At 45.0% G+C, this 26,884-nt stretch overlaps 1 long non-coding RNA gene across 1 annotated transcript in view; it reads right to left on the bottom strand.

The window, feature by feature from the left end:
• LOC126955551 (uncharacterized) overlaps window positions 1-22,178 on the bottom strand; it is a 63,191-nt gene extending 41,013 nt beyond the window's left edge. The window contains exons 1-2 of the long non-coding RNA XR_007725976.1: window positions 21,827-22,178; window positions 7,897-8,022 (exon numbers count right to left, since the gene is read on the bottom strand). This is a non-coding gene — a long non-coding RNA (uncharacterized LOC126955551). The remainder of the gene's footprint in view (window positions 1-7,896; window positions 8,023-21,826) is intronic.
• Window positions 22,179-26,884: the final 4,706 nt, after the last annotated feature.

Below are 26,884 nucleotides of genomic sequence, written 5' to 3'. Positions count from 1 at the left end.
TCTCCCAGAACCCTCAGAACGGCCTTGCTCTTTAACAGGAATGTTTTCATGGAAAAACGAAACACTGGTTTAGTGGAAACTTGGACCATGAAGCACTGAGAGAAAGTTCTAGTGTTTTCCAACTGTATGATGCTAGGCAAGTCACTAGCCTCCAGAAGCCCCTGTTTTCTCATATAAGAGAGGGGGGCCCAGGCTCCAACCTAGGAGTGTGAGGAAAATCTCACTCTCATGCTATATAGTTATATATATGAGAGAGTTTATGTTGCAAGCATAAGGTATGGATGATGCTCATGACCTAATAAGTAAATAAAAATAGCAAGTTTCCGTTGGCACGAACACGACCTTCCACCTTTCTCCAGCAGTAACTCTGCATAGAAACCCCAAGCAGTAAGTTTTGTTTCCTAGAATTCAAGAGGGACTTCTGAAATCATGGTATGCTCATGCCAAGACCCTAACGAATAGATTTAACACTGGTGCTACTATTATTTACCATCCAAGAGTGTTTACAGAGGCCAGTGGGGTTTGGGGCGCTATCCAGAACCTATAGGCAGACACGGTCTCTTCCTTGCAAATAAACGGAGCCTTGAAATATTATATTTTTTATTTGTGCCATGGGTTTTCTAAAAAATAACATGCCGTGTGCAATGTTTTCCTTCCCTTGCTTAAATGCGCTCATCCTAAGCAGAAGAAAACAGTAAATGGAAGAAATTGCAGGCAGTGGGATCCAAAGGGAATTTTCAGAGGTCTCTCAACCCTGTAGTGTCTCCAAGCTCTTGAGTTCAGAAGTTAGAAAATGCAGCCGACCAGATGGGAAAGCAAGCCATGGATTGCCCTCAGCTCCCACCTGCCTCTCTGCCTCCTGCAGGCTACTCACCCCCTCTCTTGGTTGTCTCTCTGAATTCTCCCTCAAATGGAACCCTCTTGCCAGTCCTGAAGCGCCATCCAGGTCCAGCCCCCATGGCCCTAGGCTGTGACTGTTTGCATCAGTCTCATTGCCAGTTCCTCTAATTCAGCTTCCCCTGCAATGGAGTCCTCTTTCTGAACCCAAGACCTAATGGTATCTTCACTAGTTTCCCATTGACAGTGAGTAGAGTTCCAATGTCCTTAGTTTAGAAGACAAAGATGGCTTCAATCTGGCTCTAGCTTTCCTATTCAGCCTCATAAGTGCCCCTCCCTCCCAGGCACAAGACCTGTCAGCCTTGCCAATTTGACCACAATTTCCCATCATGCTATACTTTCTCCTGCCTCCAGTTAGGCCTATCTTACCCCCTTCCCTGCCTGGAAGACTTCCATTTAACCTACTGATCCTAAGTCAAATATGATCACGTTGGGGAAAGTTTTCTTTCATCAGCAAAAGTTTACCAAGGCCTTGGGCCCCATGATTGGTTTAATGTTTTGCTATCACAGTCTTGAAATTCTTAAGGGCGTTGTCTTTGAACTTGTGTTTTGTGAGTGAAGTCTGATGGGACAATAGAGCCTGCACATGAGCAGAGGAGACACCACAGCATGCAGTGTACCCGCCATTCCCTGCCACCCCGTTTCCATGAAGCACTCAGCAGGTCCAGAATTCTGATGGATCCATGATGCATGAGCGTTTAGCACGACCCAGAGCAACTGCACCGCAAGCATGAGGCCTCTCCATCTCAGTAACAGCGACTCCGACTGCTGCTGGAGCCCATGCTTTTTGTTACAACCCAAACTTGGGTCAAAATGCAGAAAAAAGGCCACGATGTTCAAAGAAACATGAATGACGGAGGGACCTTGTCCAATCCTTTTGTGCTGATGTTGCTTCTCTGAATTAACCAGTCACCAACACTGGAGATGATGGCATTGAAAGAAAGACAGGGCAGGACACAATTCCCTTTTTGCCCAGTCTTTCCTTACTCAGCAGGAAGGCACAGATAGAGAGCATTGGTAGAATGTGCCTGTGTCAGAGGTGCAACCAAAACCAATGAGTTTGTTTTGTGCCTTGTTTCCAGTGTTTAGGTAAGAATGAAATACATGTGCTTAGAGGAGCTACAAGATAGAATAGGAATGTGTAATTCCTGAGATTCTATATAAGAGATCGATGCACTCATATTTGTATGGAAGACTGGCATCACACAATATAAAGATAAGTGATAAAATTCATGCTAATGATTTTTAGTTTTATTTTAACTTAGATTGCAGGGTTTTTTGTTTGGTTGTTTTTGTTTCTTTGAGATGGAGTCTCGCTCTGTTGCTGAGGCTGGAGTGCAATGGTGTGATCTCAGCTCACTGCAACCTCCACTTCCCAGGTTCAAGTGACTCTTCTGCCTCAACTTTCTGAGTAGCTGGGATCACAGGTGCCCACCACTAGTCCCGGCTAATTTTTGTACTTTTAGTAGAGATGGGATTTCACCATGTTGGTCAGGCTGGTCTCAAACTCCTTACCTCAGGTGATCTGCACACTTCAGCTTCCCAAAGTGCTGGGATTACAGGCATGAGCCACGTCACCCTGCCATGATTGCAGTTTAATAGTAAATTTAAAGAAACACTATCACAGAGCAAGAAGAAAACCACAAAAGGAAAGATGCTTTATATTTCAGTAACTTTTTTTTTTCCAATAGTTTTTGGGATACTGGTGGTTTTGGGCTATGTGGATAAGTTCTTAAGTGGTGATTCTGAGATTTTCGTACACCTGTCACCTGAGCAGTTACACTGTACCTAATATGTAGTTTTTTATCCCTCACCCCACTCCCAACTTCCTCCGAGTCCCTGATCACTCTTATGCCTTTATGTCCTCTTGGCTTAGCTCCTACTTATTGGTGAGCATATATGATATTTGGCTTTCCATTCCTGAGTTACTTCACTTAGAAAGGCCTCGAGCTCTGTCCAATTGCTGCAAAAGACATTATTTTGTTCATTTTTTTGGCTGAGTAGTATTCCATGGTGCATATATACCACATTTTCTTTATCCCCTCGTTGGTCAATGAGCACTTAGGTTGGTTCCATATCTTTGCAATTGTGAATTGTGCTGCTATAAACTTGCATGTGCAAGCGTATTTTTCATATAATGACTTCTTTTCCTTTGCGTAGATACCCAGTAATGGGATTTTTGGATTGAATGGTAGTTCTACTTTTAGTTCTTTAAGGAATCTCCACACTGTTTTCCATGGTGGTTGAACTAATTTACATTCCTACCAGCGATGTAAAAGTGTTCCCTTTTCACCACATCTATGTCAACATCTTTTCTCCAGTTTGAAAAAGGGGCCCACCATTTTCACTTTGCACTCTAGCAGCCTTGCCTGGGGAGACAGACACTACGAAGAGGCACACTCTGCCCTCCAGGTCCTGAGTGTGGACAGTGGTGAGATGGACAGTTATAGCCACAGACTGCCAGGCTCACAGCTCTGCGTTTATCCCTCCTTCCAGCACGTGGCTTGCACATGGTCATTGTTCATTGTTCTTCTGCCCCCTAGACTGTAGGCCCCATGAAGCCCTGGCCCTGGCACTGAGGAGTCCTTGAGGAGTGCCTGTGAATGAACAGATGGCCTCTGACTTGCTACCTTCTCTTTGTTCACATAATCACTTGATTCCCATCCAGTGGTGTGCTTAGTTTTAGACATGCCTGTTTTGAATTAAATCCCTCTTGGCCATTCCTTTTAAGTCACACATACTGTGATTGCTTTTGATTAAGGCAGCAAGGACATGAGGATTAACAAGAGATGAGATATGCCTAGGCTCCCCAGGGATCCAATAGGAGCCACCATGCTTGATGTCTCCAGTGGATTTCCATTTCTGCACCCCGTCCTAGAGATTCAAGAACGGGTCTGGTCCTCCAGTCCTGGGAACTTTGGTAGCACAAGGGCCAATTTGCTCCAGCACTGCCACTCCCAGGTAATCACATCTTGCTATGATTTCCTATTTACATGTCTGCCTGTGCAATTCATTTTGATGAATGAATGAATGCATTAATCAGTAAATCAAAAGGTGAAAGAATTAACGAAAGAATAGCAAATCAGAATAATGACTGCTGAGTTTGCTCCCCCAGCAGTAGGTCCTAGAGGGCGTGCTTGGTCAGCGCTGAATGCATGAACCGTGAGACCTCTGGCTCCTGTTGTATCGAGCTAAGCTGGGACTGGCAGCCAGACCAATCATGTCAAGGTTCAGCTTTTCAGAGGCTGCAGGGTAAATGGGGCAACAGCACAGGCATTAGAGCCAGATGGACAAAGGGTAAAACCTCAACAGTCCTGCTACTTTCTGTGATTTTGGACGAATCACTTGTTGCCTCTAAGACTCAGTTATCATTTCAGCAAAATGGAAAATATATGTATCTTATGGGATTTTAAAAAATCACTGTATATCATTTGTATTTTTAAATTGGCAATTCCTGGCATCAATTATGATTCTTATTTCCATCTGTCCCTAGATACACATAGAGATCTCAAGGCGGCTGCTATGGGAGTATCTTCCAAGGTCATAGAGCTTTCATCTGCGTTATTTGGCCCATGAGATATTTTCCATGTTCTGACTTAGCTTGTGTGATTAACTGATGGGAAAGAAGTAGAACAACTAGCAGACACTCAATAAACATTTACTGAACTGAACGGCATCCAGGGCCCTCCCCATGCCCTGCTTCCATTAAAGGCAAAGCTGTCCCCCACTTCTCAGGACCCTCCTTTTCCTCTCTTCTCCCTACTCCGTGCCATCAGCCACCAGGTCCTGCAGGTTTTGTCACTGTGTATTAGTTCACCATGAGTGCCTACTGTATGACTGGTGCGGTGCTATGCTGGCCACTGTGGATGTCATGGGGAGCAAATCAGGAGAGGTCCTTGTCCTTGTAGAACTTACAGTTTGGTAGAAGAAAACAGACCCTATACAAATACACACCAAATATTCGTTTCGTTACATATTGCACACAGGGCTCCAGTGAAACAGGATGGGGAGGGAAAGAGTATGAACCTTCAGTGGGTGGGAAGAAGAAAGGTTTTGTTGTTGTTGTTATTGTTGTTTTGAGACAGAGCCTCGTTCTCTCACCCAGGCTGGAGTGCAGTGGTGTGATCTTGGCTCACTGCAACCTCCGCCTCCTGGGTTCAAGCAGTTCTGCCTCAGCCTTCTGAGCAGCTGGGATTAAAGGTGCACACCACCATGCCTGGCTAATTTTTGTAGTTTTACTAGAGACAAGGTTTCATCGTGTTGGCCAGGCTCGTCTCAAACTCCTGACCTCCCGATCTGCCTGCCTACACCTCCCAAAGTGCTGGGATTACAGGTGTGAGCCACCACGCCCGGCCAAAGAAAGACCTTTCTGAGCAGAGATGAGCTCTAGAGAATGGGAAGGAGCTGACCAGGGGAAAAAAAAAGATGAGAAGTGCTTCAGCGGCAGAGGAAATAGCACATGCAAAGTCCCCAGGGTCTGAAGGCACTCTTCAGGCCCAGCTGGAACACAGCGAGCGAGGTGGAGGTGGCATCACAGTCGCTCACATTTACCGGGCACATAGGAGGTGCCAGGCGCTGTTCTATGGCTTCATAGGTCTTGGCTCGCTTAATCCTTTCAAAAGCCCTATGAGAGGTTTTGCTCACCATTTTACAGACAGAGAAGCTGAGACCCAGGGAGGTGAGGTGGCAGCCCATGACTATCCAGATACTCAGCAGCGGAGCCTGGGTTCCATCTCGGGCAGTCTTGCTCCAGGGACCGTGACTAACCCACGGAGCTGCCTTCCTCAAGAGGGGCCACGGAGGCAGGTGGCAGGCCCGAGAGGCCATGCTAAGGAGGGAGGTTTTCCGTTCAAACATCTCTTGCCTTTGCTTCTTAGCACCGACTGTGAATTCTCCTACTTGCTAAGTGGGGGGTCTTAGGCCAGTTACTCCACTGCCCTTTATTTCATTCCACAACTCTTTTTTCATGTATGTGCTATGTGCCAGGCATGTGCTAGGAGCGGGGGAGACATGCAATGGAGAGCAAAAGCAGGTGCGCACCCTGCCATCAAGGTCATTGCAGTCCACTTGAGGGAGAGCAAGTTAATCAAACAGTCCAATGGAGATAAGGGCTGTGAGGGCAAGATGCACGGTCCTGGAGAAGCTATATGCAAGGGGCTCCTTCTGGGCTATGAGTCAGGGAAGGCTTCCCTAAGGAAGTTGCACTCAAGCTGAGATTGGAAGGGTAGGCAGGAAATAACCAGGTAAAGTAAGAGGATTGGGACTGGGCACAGTGGTCCACGCCTGTAATCCCAACACTTTGGGAGTCTGAGGTGAGTGGATCATCTGAAGTCGGGAGTTTGAAACCAACCTGGCCAACATGGTGAAACCCTGTCTCTACAGAAAATACAAAAAAATTAGCTGGGTGTGGTGGTGTACACCTGTAGTCCCAGGTACTTGGGAGGCTGAGGCATGAGAATTACCTGAACCCAGGAGACAGAGGTTGCAGTGAGCCTAGATCACACCATTGTACTCCAGCCTGGGCAAGAGCAAGAGTCCCTCTTAAAACAAAACAAAACAAAACAAACAAACAAACAAACAAAAGGTAAGAGGGTTGGGATAAAAATGGGGCTGCCCAGGGTTGGGCGCGATGGTTCATGCTTATAATCCCAGAACTTTGGGAGGCCGAGGGCGGGCAGATCACGGGGTCAGGAGATCGAGACCATCCTGGCTAACATGGTGAAACCCGGTCTCTATTAAAAATACAAAAATTAGCTAGGCGTGGTGGCATGTGCCTGTAATCCCAGCTACTCAGGAGGCTGAGGTAGGAGAATTGCTTGAACCAGGGAGTCAGGGGTTGCAGTGAGACAAGATTGCACCACTGCACTGCAGCCTGGTGACAGAGCGAGACTCTGTCTAAAAATAAATAAGTAAGTAAATAAATAAATAAATAAAATAAAAAATAAAAATAAAAATAAATGGGGCTGCCCAGGCACCCAGTTAAATTTGAATTTCAGCCGGGCGCGGTGGCTCAAGCCTGTAATCCCAGCACTTTGGGAGGCCGAGATGGGTGGATCACGAGGTCAGGAGATCGAGACCATCCTGGCTAACACGGTGAAACCCCGTCTCTACTAAGAAATACAAAAAATAGCCGGGCGAGGTGGCAGCGCCTGTAGTCCCAGCTACTCGGGAGGCTGAGGCCGGAGAATGGCGTGAACCCGGGAGGCGGAGCTTGCAGTGAGCTGAGATCTGGCCACTGCACTCCAGCCTGGGCTACAGAGCGAGACTCCGTCTCAAAAAAAAAAAAAAAAAAAAAAAATTTGAATTTCAAATAGACAACAAATAATGTTTAGCATAACATTATTATATTGCATGAGATGTGTTTATAATAAAACCTTACTCATTGTTGATCTGATATTCCGCATTTATCTGCACCTCCTGTTTTTGTTTATTCATTGAGTTTTGTTTGTGTATCTGACAACCTGAGGTAGAAAGGGTATTCAGGACAGAGGGAATAGCATATGCAAAGTGATGATCATAGGACGAAGCACAATGTTAGAGAGAAACTGCAGGGAAGCCAGTGTGACTGAGCATAGCAAGTCTCAGTTTCCTCACTTATAAAGTGGAAGTTGTAATAGTGCATAATTCACAGGAGTATACATGTAAAGTGTTTAGCATAGTGTTGGTGCATAGTTATTGCTTAATAAAGGTTAGATGCTATCATGCCTTCTCTTTGCCCTCCACCATCATCATCTCCTTCTCTTTTTCTACCAATTCCAACCAATTCTAGAGCCTTCTGGACCCTTGCAATTGCCGTCTGTTAAAAAAAGAATGGTCAGGTTCTCACCAAAATTATGATTTAAAAAGCCCTAGAAGTTGAAGATTCTGTTTGGTGTCAGCCTAAGCTATTTCTGAAAATGGCCATGCTACTAAATACGTTATTATTAGTCCACTCGTGTTGCTGCAAAGGAATACCCAAAGCTGGGTAATTTATAAAGAAAAGATGCTTATTTGGCTCACAGTTCTGCCGGCTGTACAAGAAGCATGGCACCAGCATCTGCTTCTGGTGAGGACTGCAGGCTGCTACCGTTCATGTCAGAAGGCAAAAGGTAGCTGGTATGTGGAGAACACATGATGAAGGGGAAGCTGAGAGAGGGATGGAAAGAGGTGCTAGGCTGTTTTCAACAACCAGATATTGCAGGAATTAAGAATGAAAACTCACTTACTCCCACAAGAATGGCACCAAGTCATTCGTGAGGGATCTGCCCCCACAACCCAAACACCTCCCACAAGACCCCACTTTCAACACTGGGGATCGAATTCCAACATGAGACTTGGCAGGGCCAAACAAGCCATGTCCAAACCATAGCATCTACTAACATATTGATTGGAAGACAGTGACTCCGGAGTGAAATTAGCTGCTACAGAGAAGCAGTATGCTACTTGGATATGGAGTCAGTTACCATAGCAGAGGCCCAAGGTAGACATTGACTTCTCCCTTATATATGCAGGCTAGCCAGGCAGCCCCCAAGGTAACAGGAACCCAAGCTTCTCCCAGGATGTTGTTCTGCCATCTCTATGATGTTGTTTTGTGGTCAGCCTCTGACCATTCCAATATCTGACATCTTTGTAGGTCTATTTCTATTGTCTTTTATTTCTGCTGGTTATCCACCATGGAGTCGTATTTCTTTGTTTGCTTTTTCATTCAGGATTATCCCAGTTAAATAAATGGAGAAATTCTCCCAAAGAGTTCACCAACACACTTGTATTCCAACTAGCAGGGAGAGAAGAAATGGTGCTGGAGAGGGTACAAGGCCTCCCTTTACGGGCATAACTCAGAGCTTGTATAAGTCACACTCATACCCTTTGGCCAAAACTTACTCAAAGAGCCACAGTTGGCTGCAAAGAATGCTGCTAAATGTAGTCTTTACTTTGGGGTGGCTGTAGGCTCAGCCAAAACGTCAGGCTTGTATTACCATAGAAAGAGAGGAGAGCGGATATCAGAACACACCAGCAGCGTGCCAACAGCCAAGGTGTAAAGTCACTTGAAATAGACTCGGCTGGCACATCTTTCCATCTGGGCTCTGTTCTGGCTACAAGGAAGGAGAACACAGGGGCCCTGGAACCAGGAAGGTTGGAAAGACAGGGTTTCCTGGGAGTAGCAAAACATGGAAACAAATCTAGGGATAATTAGGACAAGCAGCTAAATGTGATGTTTAATGCCAGCCACAATGAAGAACAAGTTTTCCACTCTAGTTGCTCATAAATTCAAAACAGCTTCAAGGAAGGAGAAACAGCTTGAAAAACTTTTGTGAGTATATAAATATGGTGACAGAATATGTTATATATTATTTATACATATATATATATAGAGAGAGAGACAGACACAAAGACAGAGAGACACAGAGAAGTGACACCTCAACTAAAATTGGTCTTTATTTTATATCTGTATTTGTGTCTGCTGATTATTGAGCGGTTGAACATTGGTGCTGCTCTTTATTTGTTTGTTTGTTTATTTATTTATTTATTTTTTGAGACAGAGTCTTGCTCTTTCTCTGTCATCCCAGGCTGGAGTGCAGTGGTACAATCTCGACTCACTGCAACCTCTGCCTCCTGAGTTCAAGTGATTCTCCTGCCTCAGCCTCTCAAGTAACTGGGATTACAGGCACCCGCCACCATGCTCGGACAATTTTTTATTTTTATTTTTAGTAGAGATAGGGTTTCACCATGTTGGCCAGGCTGGTCTCAAACTCCTGACCTCAGGTGATCTGTCCTCCTTGACCTCCCAAAGTGCTGGAATTACAGGCGTGAGCCACCTTGCCCAGCCTGGTGTTGCTCTTTAAATGAAAGCAACCTTGTGTGCAATCTCCTCCCTCCTTCATTCCTCAAAGCTTTAGGACATCCCTGCTTTCACCAGGCCTGGCCCCAAGCCAGGACCAGGATGCAGATGCTACAAAGACTCCAGCTTCTCCCCCAGGAATATGTGCGCCCCCTAGAAAGGCATAACTACTAGGCCTACCTATCGGTTCACAGCAGCACCACAGGGCTAAAGGCATTCTGGAACCTTCTGTCATTGTGTATCAACAGTCAGGTGCTCCTGTCTTGATGGCCTGGTGAGAAAACACCCACTCTGGAGGAAGACAGTCCTGGGTTCAAATTCTTCCTCTGCAGCTTCCTATTCATGCGGCCTTACAGGAAAGAGCTTTGCCTTACGTATGAGGCTGGCACAGTGTTGAGAGCAACAGTCTTGGGAACCACGTGAACCTGGCCATCACATAGGCCCTGACTCCTCTAGGGTGACCAACTGTCCTAGTTTGCCCAGAATAGAAGGTTTCCAGAGATGCAGAAATTTCAGTGCTGAAACCACACCAGTCCCAAGCAAATTGGGACAGTTGATTGCCCTGCTACCAGACACATGCTCCAGGGCAAGTCACTTAATGCTCTGAGGCTCAATTTCCTTGCATATAAAAATGGGCCTAATAATGTCTATCTTGCAGGAGAGCTATAGGGAATAGAAATAGTGCCTCATGCAGAGTAATCATCAGAATTATTATTAATATTATTAACTTCTCCCCCTCACTGCCTGGGCACCTCTTTTATAATAGCCAATGTCCCAATTTACCAGAAGGATCCACACAGCCTTATCAGGCCATTAAAAAGCAGCAAAAGTGAAGGACTTTCTCCCTAATGCATTGTTTTTCTATGCAGGGGTCAAGGAGACTCCCAGCCTCCAGGGTTCCCCACATCTCTGGGCCTGAGTGAGCCCTCAGTGTCCCTCCAGCATTGCTGAGGCCTAGAGTCAGTTATTAACCTTCCCTCCAACCCCAAGACCACGTGGCTTTGTTCATTAAGGCTGTTGTTTGGCTCTACAGCTCTGAGACGACGCCCAGTATGACTTTGTCCACCCTCATCTTGATTGCATTCACAAGTACTTCCTAAAATTAATTACCAAGAAAAAAAAAGTCAGATACATGTTGGTGTCTCTTTGTTGCAAGAAAAAAATTCAGTATTCATTCCAAGTAAAATTACTTCATAACTCAATAATTTCATCCAGCCTCCCAGGCCCCCAGAAGGCACCAAAATACTTAGCATGTGGCTAAGTGCAGCACTCAGAGAAGGTGTGAATTTGCAAGAATGTGGAAGCTTCATTCAACTTTCTCAGTTTCATCACAAATGACTGCCTTCCTCCTTTCTAGGCCCAGCCCTCCAGACGTCAGAACAAGAAACAGGCACATTGACTGCAAACCCGAGACCTTTGTGAAGACAGGGAGGGTACTAAAGGAAAAATGCCAAAGCCTTTTGTTTTCTTTTTTTATTATTATTATACTTTAAGTTCTGGGATACACGTGCAGAACGTGCAGGTTACATAGGTATACACCTGCCATAGTGGTTTGCTGCACCCATCAACCCATCATCTGCATCAGGCATTTGTCCTAATGCTATCCTTCCCCTAGCCCCACACCCCCCAACAGGCCCCAGTGTCTGATGTTCCCCTCTCTGTGTCCATGTGTTCTCATTATTCAGCTTCCACTTATGAGTGAGAACATGTGTTGTTGGTTTTCTGTTCCTGTGTTAGTTTGCTGAGAATCATGCTTTCCAGCTTCATCCATGTCCCTGCAAAGAACATGAATTCATCCTTTTTTATGACTACATAGTATTCCATGGTGTATCTGCACCACATTTTCTTTATCCAGTTAATCATTGATGGGCATTTGGGTCAGTTCCAAGCCTTAGATATTGTAAATAGTGCTTCAATAAACATATGTGTGCATGTGTCTTTATAGTAGAATGATTTATAATCTTTTGGGTATATATCCAGTAATGGAGTTGCTAGTTCACATGGTATTTCTGGTTCTAGATCCTTGAGAAATTGCCACAATATCTTCCATAATGGTTGAACTAATTTACACTCTCTCACTGTGGTTTTGACTTGCATTTCTCTAATGACCAGTGATGATGAGCTTTTTTTCATGTTTGTTGGCCACATAAATGTCTTCTTTTGAGAAGTGTCTGTTCACATCCTTCGCTCACTTTATGATGGGGTTGTTTGTTTTTTCTTGTAAATTTGTTTAAGTTCCTTGTAGATTCTGGATATTAGCCCTTTGTCAGATGGATAGGCTGCAAAATTTTTCTCCCATTCTGTAGGTTACCTGTTCACTCTGATGCTAGTTTCTTTTGCTGTGCAGAAGTTCTTTAGTTTATTTAGAGCCTATTTGTCAATTTTGACTTTTGTTGCTATTGCTTTTGGTGTTTTAGTCATGAAGTCTTTGCCCATACCTATGTTTTGGATGGTATTGCCTAGGGTTTCTACTGGGCTTTTTATGGTTTTAGGTCTTACCTTTAAATCTGTAATTGATCTTGAGTTAATTTTTGTATAAGATGTAAGGAAGGGGTCCAGTTTCAGTTTTTTGTGTATGGCTAGCCAGTTTTCCCAATACCATTTATTAAATAGAGAATCCTTTCCCCATTGCTTGTTTTTGTCAGGTTAGTCAAAGATCTGATGTTTGTAGATGTGTGGCGTTACTTCTGAGGTGTCTGTTCTGTTCCTTTGGTCTATATATTTGTTTTAATACCAGTACTATGCTGTTTTGGTTACTGTAGCCTTGTAGTATAGTTTGAAGTCAGGTAGCGTGATGCCTCCAGCTTTGTTCTTTTTCCTTAGGATTGTCTTGGCTATACGGGCTCTTTTTTGGTTCCAGATGAAATTTAAAGTAGTTTCTTCTTATTCTGTGAAGAAAGTCAATGGTAGTTTGATGGGGATAGCATTGAATCTATAATTTACTTTGGGCAGTAGGGCCATTTTCATGATATTGATTCTTCCTATCCATGAGCATAGAATGTTTTTCCATTTGTTTGTGTCCTCTCTTATTTCCTTGAGCAGTGGTTTGTAGTTCTCCTTGAAGAGGTCCTTCACATCCCTTGTAAGCTGTATTCCTAGATATTTTATTGTGAATGGGAGTTCACTCATGATTTGGCTCTCTGTCTATTATTGGCATATAGGAATGCTTGTTGTTTTTCACATTGGTTTTGTATCCCGAGACTTTGCTGAAATTGCTTATCAGCTTAGGAAGTTTTTAGGCTGAGACAATGGGGTTTTCTAAATATATAATCATGTCATCTGCAACCAGAGAAAATTTGACTTCCTCTCTTCCTATTTGAATACCATTTATTCCTTTCTCTTACCTAATTGCCCTGGCCAGAACTTCCAATACTATGTCGAATAGCAGTGGTGAGAGAGGGCATCCTTGTCTTGTGCCGGTTTTCAGAGGGAATGTTTCGAGTTTTGCCTATTCAGAATGACATTAGCTGTGGGTTTGTCAAAATAGCTCTTATTATTTTGAGACACATTCCATTAATATATAGTTTATTGAAAGTTTTTAACATTAAGGGATGCTGTATTTTATCAAAGGCCTTTTCTGCATCTATTGAGATAATCATGTGTTTTTTGTCATTGGTTCTGTTTATTGATTTGCGTGTGTTCAACCAACCTTGCATCCTAGGGATGAAGCTAACTTGATCATGATGGATAAGCTTTTTGACTTGCTACTGGATTCGGTTTGCCAGTATTTTATTGAGGATTTTCACACCAATGTTCATCAGGGATATTGGCCTGAAGTCTTCTTTTTTTGTTGTGTCTCTGCCAGGTTTTGGTATCAGGATGATGCTGGCCTCATAAAATGAGTTAGGGAGGAGTCCCTCTTCTTTGATTGTTTGGCATAGTTTCAGAGGAAATGGTACCAGCTCCTCTTTGTATGTCTGGTAGAATTTGGCTGTGAATCCATCTGGTCCTGGGCTTTTTTTGGTTGGTAGGCTATTAATTACTGTCTCAATTTCAGAACTCGTTATTGGTCTATTCAGGGATTCTACTTCTTCCTGGTTTAGTCCTGGGAGGCTGTATGTGTCCAGGGATTTATCCATTTCTTTTAGGTTTTGTAGTTTATTTGCATAAAGCTGTTTACAGTATTCTCTGTTGGTAGTTTGTATTTCTGTGGGATTAGTGAGGATATCCCCTTTATCATTTTTTATTGTGTCTATTTTATTTTTCTCTCATTTCTTCTTTATTAGCCTGGCTAGTCATCTATCTATTTTGTTAATGTTTTCAAAAAACCAGCTCCTGGATTCATTGATTTTTTGAAAGTATTTTTTTGTGTGTGTGTTTGTGTCTCTATCTCCTCCAGTTCTGCTCTGATCTTAGTTATTTCTTGTCTTCTAGTAGCTTTTAAATTTGTTTGCCCTTGCTTCTCTAGCTCTTGTAATTGTGATGTTAGGGTGTCAATTTTAGATCTTTCCTGTTTTCTTCTGTGGGCATTTAGAGCTATAAATTTCCCTCTAAACACTCGTTTAGCTGTGTCCCAGAGATTCTGGTACGTTGTGCCTTTGTTCTCATTGGTTTCCAAGAACTTCCTGGTTTCTGCCCAGTAGTTATTCAGGAGCAGGTTGTTCAGTTTCCATATAGTTGTGCGGTTTTGAGTGAGTTTCTTAATTCTGAGTTCTTATTTGATTGCACTGTGGTCTGAAAGACTGTTTGCTATGATTTCCATGCTTCTGCATTTGCTGAGGACTGTTTTACTTCCAATTATGTGGTCTATTTTAGAATAAGTGCAATGTGGTGCTGAGAAGAATGTATATGCTGTTGATTTGGGGTGGAGAGCTCTGTAGATGTCTACTAGGTCTGCTAGGTCCAGAGCTGAGTTCGAGTCCTGAATATCCTTGTTAATTTTTCTGTCTCGTGGATTTATCTAATATTGAAAGTGGGGTGTTAAAGTCTCCCACTATTATTGTGTGGGAGTCTAAGTCTCTTTGCAGGTCTCTAAGAATTTGCTTTATGAATCTGGGTGCTCCTGTATTGGGTACATATATATTTAGGAAAGTTAGCTCTTCTTGTTGCATTGATCCCTTTACTATTATGTAATGCCCTTCTTTGTCTATTTTGATCTTTGTTGGTATAAAGTCTGTTTTATCAGAGACGAGAATTGCAAGTTCTGCTTTTTTTCTTTTTTTTCTTTTTTTGCTTTCCATTTGCTTGGTAAATATTCCTCTATCCCTTTATTTTGAGCCTTTGTGTATCTAGAATTGCAAGCTCTGCTTTTTTTCTTTTTCTTTTTCTTTTTTTTTTCTTTCCATTTGCTTGGTAAATATTACTCTATCCCTTTATTTTGAGCCTTTGTGTGTCTCTGCATGTGAGATGGGTATCCTGAATACAGCATACTGATGGGTATTGACTCTATCCAATTTGCCAGTTTGTGTCTTTTAATTGGGACATTTAGCCTGTTCACATTTAAAGTTGTCGAGACCAGCTCAGTCGTGGAGACCATAACCCAGTGGCACTAGAGGAATTAAAGACACACACACAGAAATATAGCATATGGAGTGGGAAATCAGGGGACTCAGAGCCTTCAGAGCTGAGAGCCCTGAACAGAGATTTACCCACGTATTTATTGACAGCAAGTCAGTGATAAGCATTGTTTCTATAGATTATAGATTAACTAAAAGTATTCCTTATGAGAAACAAAAGGATAGGCTGAAATAAAGGGATGGGCTCTGGCTAGTTACCTGCAGCAGGAACATGTCCTTAAGGCACAGATTGCTCATGCTATTGTTTGTGGCTTAGGAATGCCTTTAAGCAGCTTTCTGTCCTGGGTGGGCCAGGTGTTCCTTACCTTCATTCTGGTAAACCCAAAACCTTCAGTGTGGGTGTGATGGCCATCATGAACATGTCACAGTGCTGCAGAGATTTTCTTTATGGCCAGTTTTGGGGCCAGTTTATGGCCAGATTTGGGGGCCTATTCCCAGCAAAAATTAATATTGTTATGTGTGACTTTGATCCTGTCATTATGATGTTAGCTGGTTATTTTGCCTGTTAGTTGATGGAGTTTCTTCATAGTGTCGATGGTCTTTACAATTTGGTATGTTTTTGCAGTGGCTGGTACTGGTTTTTCCTTTTCATACTTAGTGCTTCCTTCAGGAGCTCTTGTAAGGCAGGCCCGGTGGTGACAACATCCTTCAGCATTTGCTTCTCTGTAAAGGATTTTATTTCTGTTTCGCTTATGAAGCTTAGATTGGCTGGATATGAAATTCTGGGTTGAAAATTGTTTTCTTTTTTTATTTTTATTTTTATTTTTTATTATACTTTAAGTTTTAGGGTACATGCACACAATGTGCAGGTTTGTCACATATGTATACATGTGCCATGTTGGTGTGCTGCACCCATTAACTTGTTATTTACATTAGGTATATCTCCTAATGCTATCCCTTCCCCCTCCCTCCACCCCACAACATGCCCCAGTGTGTGATGTTCCCCTTCCTGTGTCCAAGTGATCTCATTGTTCAATTCCCACCCATGAGTGAGAACATGTGGTGCTTGATTTTCTGTTCTTGTGATAGTTTGCTGAGAATGATGGTTTCCAACTGCATCCATGTCCCTACAAAGGACATGAACACATCCTTTTTTATGGCTACATAGTATTCTATGGTGTATATGTGCCACATTTTCTTAATCCAATCTGTCATTGATGGACATTTGGGTTGGTTCCAAGTCTTTGCTATTGTGAATAGTGCTGCAATAAACATACGTGTGCATGTGTCTTTATAGCAGCATGATTTATAATCCTTTGGGTATATACCCTGTAATGGGATGGCTGGATCAAATGGTATTTCTAGTTCTAGATCCTTGAGGAATCGCCACACTGTTTTCCACAATGGTTGAACTAGTTTACAGTTCATGTAAATGGTATGTTCTTCCATTTGTTTGTGTCCTCTTGTATTTCATTGAGCAGTGGTTTGTAGTTCTCCTTGAAGAGGTCCTTTACATCCCTTGTAAGTTGGATTCCTAGGTATTTTATTCTCTCTGAAGCAATTGTGAATGGGAGTTCACTCATGATTTGGCTGTCTGTTTGTCTGTTATTGGTGTATAAGAATGCTTGTGATTTTTGCACATTGATTTTGTATCCTGAGACTTTGCTGAAGTTGCTTATCAGGTTAAGGAGATTTTGGGCTGAGATGATGGGGTTTTCTAAGTATACAATCATGTCATTTGCAAACAGGGACAATTTGACTTCCTCTTTTCCTAATTGAATACCCTTTACTTCTTTTTCCTGCCTTATTGCCCTGGCCAGAACTTCTAACACTATGCTGAATAGGAGTGGTGAGAGAGGGCATCCCTGTCTTGTGCCAGTTTTCAAGGGGAATGCTTCCAGTTTTTGCCCATTCAGTATGATATTGTCTGTGGGTTTGTCATAAATAGCTCTTATTATTTTGAGATACATTCCATCAATACCGAATTTTTTGAGAGTTTTTAGCATGAAGGGCTGTTGAATTTTGTCAAAGGTCTTTTCTGCATCTATTGAGAGAATCATGTGATTTTTGTCTTTGGTTCTGTTTATATGCTGGATTGTGTTTATTGATTTGCATATGTTGAACCAGCCTTGCATCCCAGGGATGAAGCCCACTTGATCATGGTGGCTAAGCTTTTTGATGTGCTGCTGGATTCAGTTTGCCAGTATTTTATTGAGGATTTTTGCATCGATGTTCATCAGGGATATTGGTCTAAAATTCTCTTTTTTTTGTTGTTGTGTCTCTGCCAGGCTTTGGTATCAGGATGACAGAAAATTGTTTTCTTTAAGAATGTTGAATATTCACCCCCACTCTCTTCTGGCTTGTAAGGTTTCTGCAGAGAGATCCGCTGTTAATGTATGGGCTTCCCTTTGTGGATAACTCGACCTTTCTCTCTGGCTGCCCTTAACATTTTTTTCCTTCATTTCAACCTTGGTGAATCTGATGATTATGTGTCTTGGGGTTGCTCTTCTTGAGGAGTATCTTGGAGAGCTCCAGCTGGCACCTGGTAGGTGCCCCTCTGGATGAAGCTTCCAGAGGAAGTAACAGGCCACAATCTTTGCTGTTCTGCAGCCTCCACTGGTGATACCCAGGAAAGCAGGGTCTAGAGTGGAAGACTTGTAGCAGAGAGGCCTGACTGTTAGAGAGAAAACTAACAAACAGAATGGAATAGCATCAACATCAACAAAAAGGATATCCACACGAAAACCCCATTTGAAGGTCACCAACATCAAAGACCAAAGGCAGATAAACCCATGAAAATGATGAAAAACCAGTGCAAAGAGGCTGAAAATTCCAAAAACCAGATACCTTTTCTTCTGCAAAGGATTACAACTTCTTGCAAGCAAGGGAACAAAACTGGATGGAGAATGAGTTTGATGAATTAACAGAAGTAGGCTTCAGAAGGTGGATAATAACAAACTCCTCTGAGCTAAAGGAGCATGTTTTAACCCAATGCAAGGAAGCTAAGAACCTTGAAAAAACATTAGCAGAATTGCTAACTAGAATAAGAAGTTTAGAGAAGAACATAAATGACCTGATGGAGCTGAAAAACACAGCATGAGAACTTCATGAAGAATTCACAGGTATCAATAATTGAATCAATCAAGCAGAAGAAAGGATATCAGATATTGAAAATCAATGAAATTAAGTGTGAAGACAAGATTAGAGAAAAAAGAATGAAAAATAATGAACAAAGACTCCAAGAAATATGGAACTACATGAAAATACCAAACCTACATTTTATTGGTGTACCTGAAAGTGGCTGGGAGAATGGAACCAAGTTGGAAAACACTCTTCAGTATATTATCCAGGAGAACTTCCCCAACCTAGACTTTTGTTCTCTTAAAGAAGGAAACACAGATATTGACCCTGTGAGAAGGTGATAAGCTTATCCTGGAGGTAAACCTGTGCTCTGGTTCCTCTCCTGAGGAAAATTTTAGAAAAGGTACTATAGATGGGGGCCACGATTGATTTATACCGGCCAAGACCCCAGCCATGGAGCTGGGCTGGAGTCAGCCTCCGTTGAAACCCATGGCTACGAGGAGAAAGGTTGATGCTGAAACAAACTCTGGGTTCACTTGGAATGGAGGAAGTTGGGGCATAGCTAATAGTAATAATAAGTGAGTTCTTTGGAGCTGGTCACATGCCAGGCACTGTTGTAAGCGTCACCCTCATAGCAACCAAGTTGGCACAGCAGGCACCATCAGCACCTGGCCCATGCCCCTCTGCCTACCCTAGACTTCCCAAACATAGCCTTGACTTCCTGCATCTCTGTGGCTGAGGGTGTTCTCTGGTCACAGGGGCGTGCTTGGTCCACACACAAGGTAGGTGGGCGTTCTGAGGCACTAACATCCTAAGAACTGCCTACAGATAATGGATAAACACCCAGGTTCCTCACCCCACAGTGGAGCAGCTCTGAGGTGTGTGCCATGTACTCCTGCAGAGGCTCCAGGGGGATCAAGCCTGGTTGCCCTTGGTGAAGACCTGCCCATCTTCCCACTTGAATGAATTTACCTCCCTTCCTGTCTCACTTCTCAGTCCTGACCCCTGACTCCTGAGTCATCACCAAATGAATTACTTTAATCAAATCCATGTATTGGGATCTGCTTTGGGGGAATGCAATCTAATTATTGGCCACACTATTATTGTCCCTCTTTGATGGATGGGGTAGCCAGGTTTGGGGGTGTATTAGTCTGTTTTCACAGTGCTACAAAGAACTGTCCGAGACTGGATAATTTATAAAGGAAAGAGATTTAATGGACTCACAGTTCCACATGGCTGGGGAGGCCACAGAAAACTTACAATCATGGCAGAAGGCTAAGGGGAAGCAGGCACCTTCTTCACAAGGCAGCAGTAGAGAGAAGAGCGAAAGGGGAACTTCCAAACACTTATAAAACCATCAGATCTTGTGAGAACTCACTGACTCTCAGGAGAACAGCATGGGAGAAATGGCCCCCGTGATCCAATCACCCCCATCCCACTTGGAATGTCAAGTGATTTCTCTGAGGCTACATGGCTAGGAAGTGGCAAAACCAGGAAGGAACTGGAGCTCATATCCGCATCTACATCATGATTGGCCCAAGACTCTAGCACCCTCAACCCCCAAGCTTTCTACGTGGTATTGGTGTGACAGCTCACTGCTGGAGAAACCAATCCTGGAGGAAATTCTGCCATGAACAGTGATGAATGACTTTCATAAACAAGAAGCAGTTTCTGAGAAGGTGTCCTCTTGCCTGGGGTCCTACTTCAGATGGCCAAGTCAGAAGGACATAACCCCACTGCTGGGAAATCCAGGCCAGGTCAGATTCCATAGCATGCTTCAAAATGTGAGAACCCAGTCTGCTGGCGTGGTCTCGGAGATGGAGGGAGCCGCAGCCTCTGAGTAGATCCCAACCCAGCATTCCATGGCCATATCGTTTGGAAAGAAACTTTCACCAAACCTGATGGGAACCTCTCCTCCAGGGCTGCTAGGACAGGAAATGGGGTATGCAAGATTGGAAGGTGGAAGCTGGCCACATCCCCCAAATGAGAAGATCCAAGACACTTATTTATACATCAGGAAAACCAGGGTCCCCAGATGGTGAGTGACTCAAACAAGGTCCATCCCTTCATGAACTAGAGGAAGCCACGGCTCAGATCCACAAGTCCCAGCTCTCTGCCCACTTCCTTTTCCTCTTCACCATTTTACATTTAATAGGAAATTTGTTATTTCTCATGTTTGAGCCCGTTTTGTCTCCACAGCCCTCATCTTCCCTATGAGCATGATAGAGAAAAATTATTCTCTGTTTCCTAGGAGAGAAATCCAAGGCTTGGAGCCACTTGGATGGTCACTCAGGGCCATCAGCATCTACTAGCCAGGAAGAGGCTGGGACATTCGGGAGACAATGGAGAGAAGGAAATAGAAGCAAGAGGGCTGGGGCTCCCAGCAGTATCATTACAGGGTCCCAAGGTGCAGCAGTCTTTCGGGGAGAAAAATCTGTCGGACTTGGACAAATCAGCTGCACAGTGTTAATCTTCCAGAGGCTGAACTCTCTCCCCATTTCTGGGAATCTAATCTTTGGATAACTTTTAAAAAATGAATCCTGAATAATTTTAGATGTTTGTAAGGATCTGGGTATATCACCACCTCTCCCCACATCCCCTACTCACCTCACTTCCATGCCTCCCTACAGATGTACATGCAGTAGTGGACTCAAAACAGAAAGCTGTCAAAGGATTTCATTAACTGAAATATGATGGTAACTTTCTCAGGTCTTTCCAGGCATGATGGCTCACACCTGTAATCCCAGAACTTTGGGAGGCCCAGGCAGTTGGATCACCTGAGGTCAGGAGTTTGAGACCAGCCTAGGCAACATAATGAAACCCCATCTCTACTAAAAATACAAAATTAGCTGGGCGTGGTGGTGCGTGCCTGTATTCCCAGCTGTCTGGGAGGCTGAGGCAGGAGAATCGCCCGAACTCAGAACACGGAGGCTGCAGTGAGCTGAAATCCCACCATTGCACTCCAGCCTGGGCAACAAGAGCGAAACTCCATCTCAAAACAAAACAAAACAAAAACAAAAACAAAAACAAAAAAACACTTTCTCAGGTCTCTTCCCAATTCCATCTCTCTCTCCTACCATGAGACTACAGGGTAATTGGAGCATTCATAAAGCTCCTGAGTGTACCCAAGGAGACCATGGTCAATGTTCTTGATAGTTTGAGGTTTTCAGCTGGCAACTGAGCAGGTTGGCTTTGGGTCTTCTCAGAGTCCTGGGGTCCTCAAATAGAAAGCAAGGCCTGACAAGGTCTGGGACAAAGATTAGGGGTGTGGAAGAACATGGAAGCTTTGCTCTCCTAATTGCCAAGCCAGCGTTTTCCCCATCTCCTGTTAGTCCTTCATTTAGTCTTTCAAAAAGTGTGGGAGGTTGCCCCCACAAGCCTGCCCCAGTGGCTGTCTACTGTGCAGGAGCTCCTATGTGGGAGGAAATTGGAGGTGAACACGGAGCAATGGGGTGGGCCATTGTGGGATGTGGATGTCTACCTCTCCATGGGGCACAGGAGTCCACCTGGTTGGGGAGGTGAGATTAGGAAGGCTTCACAGAGGAGGCGATTTGAGCTGAGGACTGTCACTTACCTGTGTGGATGGAAGACCACAATCTCATCCTGCCATCTCCTGCCACAAGAAAAAGTGCCAGGTGAAGAAGATGGGGAAAGGTATTCAAGGCTAGGGGAATGTGAGGGTGATCTGGCTGTGACATCTGTCACCCCACTGATGGCCAAAGTTGATTCGGCTGATCTGGCTGGCTAGGCAGGTGTCCCCTTCCTCCCTCACCACTCCGTGCGCGTCCCTCCCAAAGCTGCACTTAAGACAATCTCCGACAGAGAGGACTGGTCTTCAGCCAAGGGTATATAAGTAGCTGTGCACCTCTGCTAGGGCCTCCAAAGAAGCTCTCAAGGTGTTGAAGGCTGAGGGAACCTAGTGAGCAAAGACACAGAGGCACATGCTTGGTGGGGCCTAGAATGTTCTAGAGTGCTAGAAACTGGAACATTCTAGGACTCTAGAGCCTAGAATATTAAGAAAATCTTGGTGAGGGAGGAGACAGAGAGGATGGGAAGGAGCAGGTGGACCCTCAAGAGAACGTGGATGCCCACCAACTGTGGCTGGTGTGAATGTGTGAATGGTGTGACAGATGGGGAGGCGTGGGGGAGGAGAAAGGGACACAGGAGAGACTGAGGCACCCAGGATGGCTAAGGTGTGTGGGGCAGCTGTTATGTGCCAGCACTGTTTTGGGTATTCTCTATATACACTCTCACCCGGTCCTCCCAGGATCCCCCAATATCCCGTTTAATAGATGGGGACCTTGGGGCATGGAGAAGATCATGAATGCACCCAGGATGCCATGGCTCAGAGCTGACAACTGAACTAAAGAGGGGCCAGATGCCCTGCAGGCTGTCACCTCAGGCCCATCCTGCCCTTCATCCCTGCCCAGGTTTGACCCAGCCCAGAATGAACATGCTCCTCACTTGCTTCCCAAACTCCCATCAACATCTGACAACAACAACAGCAAGAGGAGGGCCCAGAGGATCTGCTGCATGCTGTGGGCGTCGCCAAGTTCTTAATGTTACCCAGCTGTGCAGAGAGGTTGGCCGGCAGCCTGGCCTGGGCAACCGGCGGCGCCATGATTCACATGGGCTGAACAGTACCAAGTGAGTCACCGGCGTCTCCCACAGCCAGCCAGCCACTGGACTGTGAGCTGCATGTGGGCATGGAGTGTGCTCTCTGGATGCCTGACCTGCAGTGAGTTCTTGGTGCTACTGCTATTGGGCTCCCTCAGCCTGTTCTATTGCATCCGCTTGCTTTGACCACTGGGCCTTTGTGCCCTCTGAGAGCTTCCCACTGTGGGTATGCTTGGTGTGTCCTCTCTGGACAGCTGAGTGGCAAGTGGCAGGCACAACTGTGTCCAGGAACTCAAGGTTGCTTCCAAGGAAGTAAAGTCAGGCAAAGCCACCCAGGAAGTTGGATCTTCAAGATAATTTATTTACCCAGAATTCTGGGACACCAGGGCCCAGCTAATGAAACCATCCTCTTTAGTAAGATGGGCTCCAAGGTAACCAGGCAAAGGGAACTGAGCCCCCACTTCCCTACCCCCACACACCTGACAGCCTGTCCTTCACCGCACTAGCCTGCTGGCCCCTGGGATGTTTTGCACATCACTTAAAGTAGGGCTCCAGTAGCCTTTCCCTGGGTTCCCATCTGCACAGGGAGACAGGCAGAGATGCACGGGGGAGAAAAGAGGAAAAAATCCCAGTCCAGGCACTAAACCAAGATGGCCCCTGTTCAGCCACAAAGAGCCACTCGGCAGATCCATGCTCCAGGGCATGGACCTATCATGGCCCAGCCCTCAGCCCCTGGCTCTGCAGCCTGCTGGGCTCAGAGGACTAGGGAAGTCTGAGGAGGGCCTGGGAATTGAGAGCCCAAGAATAGCTGAGAATGGTGAAGCTGGCACTTGCACTGAGTATCACAAGGTAATAGGAGTTTGCTTTCGTGGGGGTGGGGGCGAGAGTGTGAGGAGGGCATATGCAGAGGCTGGTGGGTAGGCAGCAGCGATCATTCTGTTGTGCAGGTAAGGACAGAGGGCATCTAGATTCTGGGACAGGGTGGAAGCTCAGTAGCCTTAGGCACAGGGTGATAGCGTGCACAGTCTCAATAGCAAGGCATGAAGGTCTTCTACAGCATGGGCCACCAGGCAGGAAGAAGCCCAACTAGGCAGGCCAAGGAGTGGGAGGTGTGATATGGCTGCAGACCCAGGTCCCAGGGAGTACCTAGAGAGAGCCCTTTGTGCAATCCCAGCCCTCTCCCTCCTTGTCTGGTAGCAGGCCCTGTCTCTCTGCTCACAGAGGCGTGTGTGAGATCTCCTGGCTGCCTGGTGCCTCATCTCTTAGACCATAGTCCTGGGCCCAAGGGGGGAGCTCGTACCCCAGGTGAGCCAACCACATCCTTCCAAAGGATTTTCCAGGGGAGAGCAGGAGACAGAAGACCTTTTCCTCTTGAATCAGACATGGCTTCAGGGGCATGTCTCCCCAGTTAACTGTAGCAGAAGAAAACTAAGCCACAGTGTGCAAAGAGAAGCAGGTACCCTTGTGAAGAAAATGTCACTCTGTGTTTCTGGCTTTGCTGGCCCTTCTGCAATGTCCACTTCATGCTCCTTTTCCATCTTTGAGGACTTGAGCCAATAGATGTTCCTCTTGGACTTAAGCTGGTTACATTTGGCTTCTGGCATCTGCAACCGAAGGCATACAACAACCCACTGAGATCCCGCCCTTGAAGGATGTGACATTGTTGTCCTCATCCAGGCCACTCCCAGGGTCTGGTGCCATGTTTGTTGATTGTTTTTCTGCCTCCTCTAACCCCTAGATTGTAAACTTAGAAGGCCAAAGCCTTACCCATTGGGGGCCTAGGGGAAGTGTTTCTTGCATTATTAACTAATCTAGGTTTTATGGCCCATGTTAGCCCAGTCCAGCAGGGAGCATGGTGTCAGGGGTTACAGAAGGTAGAAGCCCCCAGAATCAATGAGGGTGGCAACATCATAGTTCAGTTTGGAGTGGCCAGGGGGTGGGACTGACAGCTCAGAGTGGGGATAGCACCTGTGGGGACAGGTAAAGGACAAGAGAGATGAGGGGCAGACACCCACCCCATGGGAGGCAAACAATGTATTGGCATTTATTTATTCATTTAACAAATACTTTGGAGCACCTATGATATGCCAGACACTGTTCCATGCACAAAGGATACAGCACTGAACCTCACAGGTTCAGTCCCTACCCCTGTAAAGTTTGCATCATGTAGAGGTGAAGTGATGTGGTTTGGCTGTGTGTTCCCACCCAAATCTCACCTTGAATTGTAATAATCCCCACATATCAAAGGTGGGACCAGGTAGAGATAATTGAATCATGGAAGCAAATTTGCCCATGTTGTTCTCATGATAGCGACTGAGCTCTCACAAGATCTGATGGTTTTATAAGGGGCTTCTGCCTTTGCTCGGCACTCATTCTCTCTCCTCCTGTGCTGTAAAGAAGTACCTTCCACCATGATCGTAAATTTCCTGAGGCCTCCCGAGCCATGTGGAACTGTGAGTCAATTAAACCTCTTTTATTTATAAACTACTCAGTTTTGGGCAGTTCTTTATAGCAGCATGAGAATGGACTAACACAGTATATTGGTACCAGGAGTGGGATGCTGCTATGAAGATACCTGAAAATGTGGAAGTGACTTTGGAACTGGGTAACAGGCAGAGGTTGGAACAGTTTGGAGAACTCAGAAGACAGGAAGATGAGGGAAAGTTTGAAACTTCCTACAGACTTGTTGAATGGCTTTGACCAAAATGCTGATAGTGATATGGACAATAAAGTCCAAGCTGAGGTGGTCTCATATGGAGATGAGGAACTTGTTGGGAACTTCTTAGATGCAAAGGTGACTCTTGTTATGCTTTAACAAAGAGATTGGTGGCATTTTGCTCCTGCCCTAGAGATCTGTGGAAGTTTAAACTTGAGAGACATGATTTAGGGTATCTGGCAGAAGAAAGTCTAAGTGGCAAAGTGTTCAAAAGGAAGCAGACCATAAAAGTGGAAAATTTGCAGCCTGATGATGCAATAGAAAAGAAAACTCCATTTTCTGTGCAGAAATTCAAGCCTGCTGCAGAATTTTGCATAAGTAACAAAGAGCTGAATGTTAATCACCAAAACAATAGGGAAAACGTCTCCAGGGCATGGCAGACCTTCATGGCAGCCCCTCACATCACAGACCCAGAGGCTCAGGAGCAAAAAACGGTTTTATGAATCGGGCCCAGGGACCCTTTCTGTGTGCAGCCTAGGGACTTGGTGCCCTGTCTCCCTGCAGCTCCAGCCATGGCTAAAAAAGGCCAAGGTACAGCTCAGGCCATGGCTTCAGAGGGTGCAAGCCCCAAGCCTTGGCAGCTTCCATGTGGTGTTGAGCCTACAGGTGCACAGAAGTCAAGAATTGAAGTTTGAGAACCTCTGCCTAGATTTCAGAGGATGTATGGAAATGCCTGTATGTCCAGAGAGAAGTCTGCTGCAGAAGTGGGGCTCTCATGGAGAACCTCTGCTAGGGTAGTGTGGAAGGGAAATGTGGGGTTGGAGCCCCCACACAGAGTCCCTACTAAGGCACTGCCTAGCGGAGCTGTGAGAAGAGGACCACCATCCTCCAGACCCCAGAATGGTAGATTCACTGATAGTTTGCACGATGTGCCTGGAAAAGCCACAGGCACTCAATGCCAGCTTGTGAAAGCAGCCAGAAAGGAGGGCTGTACCTCGCAAAGTCACAGGGGCAGAACTGCCCAAGGTCGTGGGAACCCACCTTTTGCATCAGCGTGACCTAGATATAAGACATGGAATCAAAGGAGATAATTTTGGAACTTTAAGGTTTAATGATTTCCCTATTGGATTTTACACTTGCATCGGGCCTGTAGCCCCTTTTTGGCCAATTTCTCCCATTTAGAATGGATGTATTTACCCAATGCCTGTACCCCATTGTACCTAGGAAGTAACTAATTTGCTTTTGAATTTACAGGCTCACAGGTGGAAGGGACTTGTCTCAGATGAGACTTTGGACTTGCACTTTTAGGTTATTGTTGGAATGAGTTAAGACTTTGGGGGACTGTTGGAAGGACATGAT

Source organism: Macaca thibetana, chromosome 5, assembly GCF_024542745.1.
Source record: "Macaca thibetana thibetana isolate TM-01 chromosome 5, ASM2454274v1, whole genome shotgun sequence".
Taxonomy (NCBI): Eukaryota; Metazoa; Chordata; class Mammalia; order Primates; family Cercopithecidae; genus Macaca; species Macaca thibetana.
The sequence above is the reverse complement of the archived record's forward strand: the minus strand, read 5'-3'. Positions and strand labels throughout refer to the sequence as shown.